This window comes from Alosa sapidissima, chromosome 6, assembly GCF_018492685.1.
Source record: "Alosa sapidissima isolate fAloSap1 chromosome 6, fAloSap1.pri, whole genome shotgun sequence".
NCBI lineage: Eukaryota > Metazoa > Chordata > Actinopteri > Clupeiformes > Clupeidae > Alosa > Alosa sapidissima.
Genome location: NC_055962.1, coordinates 25,743,831 through 25,753,830, shown reverse-complemented (window position 1 = coordinate 25,753,830; position 10,000 = coordinate 25,743,831). Strand labels below are relative to the sequence as shown.

The window sequence follows — 10,000 nt, the reverse complement described above, 5'->3', positions numbered from 1 at the left end:
ACACACACTCGAATGCAGACACAGACAATCTCCTCTCTCATTCACTCTCTCTTTTGTTCACTCTCTCGTTCTCTCTCTCTCATTCATTCTCGTTCTTACTCTGTCGCTCACTCTCTCGTTCACTCACTCTCTCGTTCACTCTCTTTTTCACTCTCTCTCGTTCACTCTCTCTTTCTCTCTCTCGTTCTCTCTCTCGTTCACTCTCTCGTTTTCCCTCTCTCGTTTACTCTCTCTCTCTCTCGTTCCCTCTCTCTGTCCCACCTGACCCAACAGCAGCATTCTATAGCATCCAGCTCTCTGTCTCGGTCTCACTGCAGCACAGGTGCCAATATGGCCGATATCCCATCGATCAGGTACCCAACTCCGACCTGGATCACACCCTTGAAACCTTTTACAAACCTGGCCTTCAGGTTGCACCTGGATCGCACACAGTCTTCTTCAAACCTGGCTTACAGTCAGATGTCTGACCAAAACCTGGATGACAGCCCTGAAGTCTTCTTCAAACCTGGCCTTCCAGCCAGCACGTGTCAGTTAGCTATCATCTGAGCTGCACCACTATGCACTATTCTCCACTATATACTAAACCACTATGCATTATTCTACACTCTATACTACTATGCACTATTCTCCACTCTATACTAAATCACTATACACTATTCTCCACTATATACTTAATCACTGGCCACATACAATTCCCATGGCATATTCCTCTGATGTTCTGTCCTTACTGTACACCACAGAGTAAACAAACACCTTTTGTGACTATATGAGAGGGAATAGGTCTAAAACGGATGGTCTAATTGTGCTAATACACAGTCAGTGAAAACATTCGCAAATCAGTTTGCTTCTATGATTTAGCATGAATGTATATTCCAGTGATCTTAAAAGCAATGACTAACACTGTGTACTTCTCCTGTTAGGACACTATAGGATAATGGATGACGCCGCATTTGGCTAATACTCAATGGATGTTCCAGGCGCTTACTTCTCATGTTAGTATATATCATCTTATGATTCTAACCTCAAGTACAAGATGAACATGAACTACATAAGAACACGTACAAATATAAAAAAGTGCATATACTGTACTGCCCAAAGATACCTGATGTAAATTGTGACCCGCTTTAAAACAGAGAGAGAGAGACCAAAAAGCACTACAAAACACTGCCTATGTCTTCCACACATGCACTTTACCTGCAGGGAAGCTACAGTACAGTGTGTACATTGAGATGTAAGGGCTGCGTCTAGCCTTACAGTGATTAAAGTATTCATCATATCCTCAGGGCAGCCGTCCCGTCTAAGGTTCTCGTCGATGCCTCAGGGTTCTGCCTGATGTTGAGATGCCACCTGATCTCTACTCCTCTGTCCTCTGAAGGATCCTCAGCTGGGCAGAGGGACGACCTCAGGCCAGATCCTCCTCAGTTTGGGTACTCGTGAAGTCTCCTCGAGATGATCTGGAACTACTGTTCCCACTAAAAACCAGAACTTAGTACGGAACTGAAACTAGTACTTAAGGCTGTGACTCCTAATCAGCAGTGTAACTAACAGAGACAATGCCTTCGCACCTGAACATAATATCAAGTCAACAGAACGTATTCCAATGAGGTCAGTATCGTGTGCTCTGATAGGAGGCTGAATGCTCTGCTAGAGCAGGGAGCGAAAGGCCTATATATAACTTTGTTTACTGTGTCACATATTTACAAAGGGCCATCAGAATGCAGTGGCCAGTGGCAGGCTGTCCTGTGCGTGCTGTCACATTTAGTCCAGTAATCCGCAATCAAAAGCAAAAGGCACGAGAGCACAAAGACGAACAGGTATTGCTGCCATGGCAACGTACTCCTAGCCAGCACAGTTGCTTCATTCCGACAGAAATGACACAATGTCTGAAGATAACAAAAACAAAACCACAGTAAAGGAAAATGGGATTATAGGTAATATTGGAAATACTTTGGAAATACCCTCTACCGACAGGCCTGCCCCCATTAAAGTTTTGAACTGCTCCATTACCATGTCAACCAGCTCTTGGTGATTGGAATGGTTCATTCTGCTGGAAGGCGGGGGGGGGGGGGATCTGGTGGAGGGAAACTGGACACTTACCTAACCCCCTGAGAGCTATAGACACACCTACTGAACAGAACTAAGGCTATGTGTGTGTGTGTGTGTGTGTGTGTGTGTGTGTGTGTGTGTATGTGTGTGTGTGTGTGTGTGTGTGTGTGTGTGTGTGTGTATGTGTGTGTGTGTGTTTGATTGAGAGAGAGGGAGAGTGAGCATGCTAGAGAATGTAGCAGAAACTAAATGTGGTAAACAAGTGTACACAGTGCTGTGTAAAAAATCTGGTTTAATGTTTAAATGTTAATGTTTAATGTTTTCCCTCTCTATCTCTTTGAGCTGTCATTGATCAGTGCATAGAAATCTGTAATCTACCATCTAGGAGGAAATTATCATGATCCCATGTGCATTAGCTGGTGTGTGTGTGTGTGTGTGTGTGTGTGTGTGTGTATGTGTGTGTGTGTGTGTGTGTGTGTGTGTATGTGTGTGTGTGTGTGTGTGTGTGTCTGTCTGTGTGTGTGTGTGTGTGTGTGTGTGTGTGTGTGTGTGTGTGTGTGTGTGCTTTTGATACGTATGTAATTAAGATTGATCGCCTCCCCTCTCCCCTCCTCTGCCTCCACCTCCAACCAAATGCACATTAAGAGAAACTTTATATAAAAAACGCACTCGGGCATTAAAGTAGCCCCTTCCCATCCGATTGGGCAAGACAAAGCCCTCGTTAAATATTCATGTGGTCTTGTGGCTGTGTCAGCTCCTCGTTAATAATTCAAATTAATCTCATTAGTGGGGGGCTGGGTTTCAGAAGCATTTAATTAAATGGGGAATGGCTTGCCAGCTGTTGGCCTGCCTGCCTAGTAAATAATGGTGTACAGGGAGCTTTGTGCAACCACGCACACACACACACACACACACACACACACACACACACACTCACACACACACGTGAACACTGCAGTCAAATCAGCACAACCTGCCAACTTTTACTAAACATCACTTGGCCCCAGCTGTGGCGTGACTGGCTGGGGCACCTTCACCGTATACCGGCAACCCGGGTTTGAGTCCCGCCCTGTGGTCCTTTCCGGATCCCACCTGTGATCTCTCTCCCATTCACTTCCTGTCAATCTCCACTGTCCTATCATTAAAGGCATAAAAAGGCCAAAAAAATATACTTAAAAAAAACATCTCTACACTGTTATGATACAGAGAGACCACATAGTGATGCACACAAACACACACACACACAAACACAAACGCATGCACACACACACGCACACACAAATGCTCACACACATTCCAAATGCAAACACAAAATTAAAAACTTGTTAATTGCACGTTAATTGCACTTAAAGTTTCTTAACTGTAGTGAAAACATAAACACAATGTATTATGACGCATCAATCAAAAAACAAAATTATAGGTCTCATCTTTCATTATCTCCATAATATTCATCATCACCATCATCATCGTCATCATCATCATCACCATCATCATAACCATCATCATCCTGCTGATAACTGTATGCACACACTGATAACTGTATTACTGTATGCCCTGATAACTGTATGGGCAAATCCTGCTGATAACTGTATGCACACACTGATAACTGCATTACTGGATGCACACACTGATAACTGCATTACTGGATGCACACACTGATAACTGCATTACTGGATGCACACACTGATAACTGAATGCACACACTGATAACTGTATGCACACACTGATAACTGCATTACTGGATGCACACACTGATAACTGAATGCACACACTGATAACGGTATGGGCAAATCCTGCTGAGACTGAGATTGAGGCTGTCATTGATCAGTGCATAGAAATCTGTAATCTACCATCTAGGAGGAAATGATCATGATCCCATGTGCATTAGCTGGTGTGTGTGTGTGTGTGTGTGTGTGTGTGTGTGTGTGTGTGTGTGTGTGTGTGTGTGTGTGTGTGTGTGTGTGTGTGTGTGTGTGTGTGTGTGTGTGTGTGTGTGTGTGTGTGAGAGAGAGAGAGAGAGAGAAAGAGAGAGAGAGAGAGAGAAAGAGAGACGGGAACCTGAAACCCCACTTGCTCCTCAGTTGCCCCTCTATGTATGTGAGTATGTACTGTATGAGAGTCTGAGTGTGTGTGTGTGTGTGTGTGTGTGTGTGTGTGTGTGTGTGTGTGTGTGTGTGTGTTTGTGTATGTGTGTGTATGCATGTATGCATGTATGAGTGTGTGTGCACAATTGCGTGCAAGTGCATGGAGTGTGTGTGTGTGTGTGTGTGTGTGTGTGTGTGTGTGTGTGTGTGTGTGTGTGTGTGTGTGCTCTGGCTGCTGGCTGCTGGAGTTTAAACATTTCTTTTTTTTTTTTTTCTTGTTGCTTTCTTCCTCACTTGCTTTTCCTCTGACATCCAGGAAACCCCTGTATCTCTCCCTAGGGTATCTGTATCTCTCTTTCTCTCTCTCTTTCTCTCCCTCTTTCCATTCCCTAAACATGTCAATTGACATCAAATAACTTTAAAAATACCCCCACCTTGCACACCCCTCTCTCTCACTTTCACACACACACACACACACACACACACACACACACACACACACACACACACACACACACAAAGTAACATAAAGTGGCTCTTTGTCATGAACTCCATTTTTCTATGTTAGATATCTAAATTCATGCAGTTGACTAGTCCACTCTGTGAATTTATTCCAGCAAACCACTATCATCATAAACCTGTTATGACCATATGAGGATAGGGATGCACGATATATCGGCGGCCGATATATTATTAGCCGATAAGTGAAAAAATGAAAATATTATTATCGGTCCGATAACAGAATTCTGGCCGATAATTTGCGCCGATATTTTTTAAAGTCCTAATTTAGGCCTACGTAAGGTCCGTCCTGCTACACTGAGCTACTTGAGCTTGGTTGGCTATACTTTTTCCTCAATATAATGTTAGCGGTGTGAATGTATTTCACCACTCAAACACAAAATCTGTGGATATGCGTTCATTTGGGAATCTGTGCATCTCAAAATCCTCTCGTGAATGATCCGCCATTTAACCTTAACAGAGCGGAGCTCAGCCCTATCTAGAGCCGTCTTGTGCTGGTGTGTTTGCACTTTACTGCGCTGGTCGGGGAAACAAATAAACAATCTCGTTAGTGGGACGAGTACATAAGTAGGCCTAGTTCTAAGTTGTGTTTTAGTATTATATTTGCATTACTTTAGCTTGGGTTTTGTATTATTACCTAGAAATATGCTAACCATTCGTGCTTCAGTTCCAGACAGGTCATCATAATAAGTTATTAAAACCTTCAGGGCTAACGCCTTTCATTTCTGCTGCAGCAGGTTGTGCGCAACAGAGTAGACATAAGATACAGTCTGAGGAGTTGCAGCTTTACAGTTACCCGCAGTTGAAACTAAACCTAAGTTTCCCTTACAAACTCTGATTTGGTCGCTATACTGTAGCTTATTCCAAGCTGAGCTGTTTATGAGTGTTTAGTCCTAAATGAAAACGATTCAAACTCTCTAGCCACTCACTCGCAATTCACTGACGTCAGGTTCACTTAAAGGAGCCACACATACTGTAGGGCTAGGCTACTGTTATGTTGTTGACTGCCGTACTATTGAGGACTATTATGAGTTCTGTCCATCATTTGGTGGTAGGTAAAATTACTGCAATAAAATTATGCTTATTAAATGCTTTCCCCAAATCACTTTTCACATTTTTTTTTCAAGAGTAATATTATCGGTTATCGTATCGGTATCGGCCACAACTAACCAATAAATATCGGTTATCGTTATCGGCCCTAAAATTCCATATCGGTGCATCTCTATATGAGGATGCCACAAAACCACTATCATCATAAACCTGTTATGACCATGTGAGGATGCCACAAAACCACTATCATCATAAACCTATATGACAAAACCACTATCATCATAAACCTATTATGACCATGTGAGGATGCCACAAACCACTATCATCATAAACCTATATGACAAAACCACTATCATCATAAACCTGTTATGACCATGTGAGGATGCCACAAAACCACTATCATCATAAACCTGTTATGACCATGTTAGGATGCTACAAAACTACTATCATCATAAACCTACTGTATATCACCATGTGAGGATGTGAGTTATGTTTCAGCTTATGACACATACAGTAGGAATGCAGTGAACTCAAGTCTGCTAAGCAGTAACAGCACTTGGAAGAGCAACACTTAAAGTATACTGTATGTTTGGGGCTTTTGCCTTCATTCCGAAAGGGCAGTTAAGAGTGACAGGATGTGAGTGGGAGAGAGAGATGAGGTGGGATCGGCAAATTGACCGCAGGTCGGATTTGAACCTAGCTCGTCGTGGGCGCTTGGACCCATACATGGTATGGGCACTGTAGCCTGTTGCGCCACAGCGCCTCCCAGAAGTCCAACATTTAAAGGAGAAATCCGACCGATTCTTGATCGCTAGACGTCGCCGAGTACTGTCGATAGGAATTTGAATTTAGACAGTTTCTTCACAGCTAATGAGTAAAAAATGCATCCTTTTGTCATGTAAGTACTTTGTTCATATAGTACAGTACTAACAGACTCAACATGACATTGTTAAAGGTACACTATGCAGGTTTTTTAGCTTAATATGCACGTTTTTTTAGCTTAATTTACCTTCATTTTACAGCTTCAGAGTCATTGGAATGGTTATATGACTTTTTTCGGGTTTTTCGACCATCTCGCTTCCCCCTAGCGCCTGTGAGCGGAAAAACCACCCTTGCAACTGTGGGCCGGCGGACCGACGGCCTCAGTGTCAGGAAGTATAACGAGTGTAACAAATTGCTTTACTGCATTCAAATACACACACACGCCAGGCACCGGCTAGAAAAAGGTAGCGATGGAGTTTCTCAGACATTCGTCATGACAGAGCCAGCGAAAAAGAAGCAAAAACCGAGAAAACAGTAAGGCAATTGCCAATACTGCATAGTTTACCTTTTAGAAGCAAAAAAGGTTGTAGCTGACAGGCAGTACTGGCCATTAGCTGCAGCTACCCTAGTTCGGTAGCACCGATTTTGGTCATTGTTTTCCCTATCAATAGTACACGGCAACGTCTAGCGATCAAGATCCATGTAAAAATCGTCCGGCTTTCATCTTTAAGTAGGTGTTGGTATGATGTAAACTAGTGAAGGGCTATGGAGAAGAAAATTGTTTTCTATAAAAGTAAGAACCTGAATGCTAATGTTATTAGCTAATGCCAATTCACAAATGGCAATAAACTGAAACACACAGCACGAGTCAACAGCTCTTTGGGTTCTGTTAGTGGTTAGTGTTTGTAGGACTTTGTTTTCCCTAATCACCTAAACCTGTTCAGTTGCTTCGTGGTGGATCAAGGAATATTTCAGCAGTCTGGGGTGAATTTCTGACCGATAATACTTTTTCATTTTATTCCCCGTCCTATAATTATTAGTTATATAGCTTTCAGTGCATGTAAATGGTTGGTAACACAATCCCCCACTGCCATTTCTGTATAAGGAAAAAGAATAAGGCTAAGATAAAACTCTCACAAAATCTCTCTTTGAACTCTCTGTCTCTCTCTCTCTCTCAGTTACTGTACGGTCGACAGTGGCCCAAGGATGCTGCCGATGGTGACACATGACGTCATGCGGCATAGTGTGGCATTACGTGATGTTTTGTTATGTGACGTGACGTGGCATAGTGTGGCATAGTGTGGCATGGTGTGGCATAGTGTGGCATGACGTTATGTGGCATAGTGTGTGATGGCATGACGTGGCATAGTGTGGCATGGTGTGGCATAGTGTGGCATTACGTGATGTTTTGTTATGTGACGTGACGTGGCATAGTGTGGCATAGTGTGGCATGGTGTGGCATAGTGTGGCATGACGTTATGTGGCATAGTGTGTGATGGCATGACGTGGCATAGTGTGGCATGGTGTGGCATAGTGTGGCATGACGTTATGTGGCATAGTGTGTGATGGCATGACGTGGCATAGTGTGGCATGTTGTGTAATGGCATGACGTTATGTACCATGTGTGGCATGATGCTATGTGCCATATTGAGGGATGGCACAACAGAACACTGACCAAAACATGTCATCTCTATGCCTCTATCAGTTATGGTACTGACCAAAACATGTCATCTCTATGTGATCTCTATGTCATCTTTATGTCATCTCTATGTCATCTCTATGCCTCTATCAGTTATGGTACTGACCAAAACATGTCATCTCTATGCCTCTATCAGTTATGGTACTGACCAAAACATGTCATCTCTATGTGATCTCTATGTCATCTTTATGTCATCTCTATGTCATCTCTATGCCTCTATCAGTTATGGTACTGACCAAAACATGTCATCTCTATGTGATCTCTATGTGATCTCTATGTGATCTCTATGTGATCTCTATGTCATCTCTACGTGATGTCTATGTCATCTCTATGTCATGTCATCAGTTATATAGTTGCCCCTTTATACTTCCTCTGTATCTTAAGTATGGGTAAGCGCTTGTTAGCGATAGAAAAAAAACTGTAATATACTTCCTCTTCTCCATGTGACATGGAACGCAGCTTTACTATGACTCCATTAGTTCAAGGTTATTTTAGAGCAACATGGCATATTACTGCCATTCTGCCTGTGAATACTTGTATATGAAATCACTACACATTCAAATACAAACTTCAACATAAATCATGTTGTTTTGTGAAGAGTGAAATGTCAATAGATGGATGAAGAGAGATGGATGTATGGCTAAAAAGGTAGTGAGAGAGAAAAAGAAAGACAGAGAGAGACAGAGAGAGAGAAAGAGAGAGAATAAAAAAAAACAGAATCTGTTGGAGTGCAGGCCAGATCTGAACAGATGAAATTACACCTGCAAACCTCGGAAAGGTGAACCGACCTCTACTCTCCTCTCCACTCCACTCCTCTCTTCTCCTCTCCTCTCTCTTCTACTCTCTCCTCTCCTCTCTTCTCCTCTCCTCTCTGCCCTCCCCTCCCCTCTCTATTCTCTCCTCCTCTCTCTCCTCTCTCTTCTCTTTTCCTCCTCTCCTCTCCTCCTCTCCTCTCTTCTCTTTTCCTCTTCTCCTCTCCTCTCCTCCTCTCCTCTCTTCTCCTCTCCTCTCCTCTCCTCACTCCCCTCTCCTCTCCTCCTCTCTCTTCTCTTTTCCTCTTCTCTTCTCCTCTCCTCTCCTCCTCTCACTCCCCTCTCCTCCTCTTTCCTCTCCTCTCTTTTCTCATCTTTCCTCCCCTCTCCTCCTCTCTCTCTCCTGTCTGCCCTTCCCTCTCCTCTCATCTCCTCTCCTCCTCTATATTCTCCTCTCTCCTCTCCTCTCCTCCTCTCTCTCTCCTGTCTGCCCTCTCCTCTCTCCTCCTCTCTCATCTCCTCTCCTCTATTCTCCTCTCTCCTCTCCTCCTCTCTCTCTACTGTCTGCCCTCTCCTCTCTCCTCTCCTCTCTCTCCTCCTCTCTCATCTCCTCTCCTCCTCTCTCCTCTGCTCTCTCTATTTTCTCATTTCATTCCATTTCTGCTCCAGTCTAACCTTTAATTTCTCTCCTCTATGCTCCCTCTTTCTCCCCTCCATCCATCTTATCTTCTTATATTCTTTCTTTCCTTTTTTCTTTTCTTTATGCCTTTGCTTCTCTCTCTCTCTCTCTCTTTTTCATCTCTCCATCCATCCACTTCCTACCAAAATCATTTCCCCAACATTCCTTGCTGATCCTTATTAAACAAGTGAAATGGGATCGCCACAGTAGCACACCGTGCGCGTGCATGTGTGTGTGTATGTCTCTGTGTGTGTGTGTGTGTGTGTGTGTGTGTGTGTGTGTGTGTGTGTGTGTGTGTGTGTGCTTTGGGGGCTGACACACCAAATGTGTTAGTTGCAATGCAAGTGACAAAGATTCAGAGATGATATCAATCAAATGTATTAAGCTAATTTACTCTGTTACTACAAAA

At 43.3% G+C, this 10,000-nt stretch overlaps 1 protein-coding gene across 8 annotated transcripts in view; it reads right to left on the bottom strand.

Moving 5' to 3' along the window:
* The window catches only part of eya4 (EYA transcriptional coactivator and phosphatase 4), a 78,493-nt gene that overhangs the window by 57,132 nt on the left and 11,361 nt on the right, over positions 1 to 10,000 (bottom strand). The window lies entirely within an intron of this gene.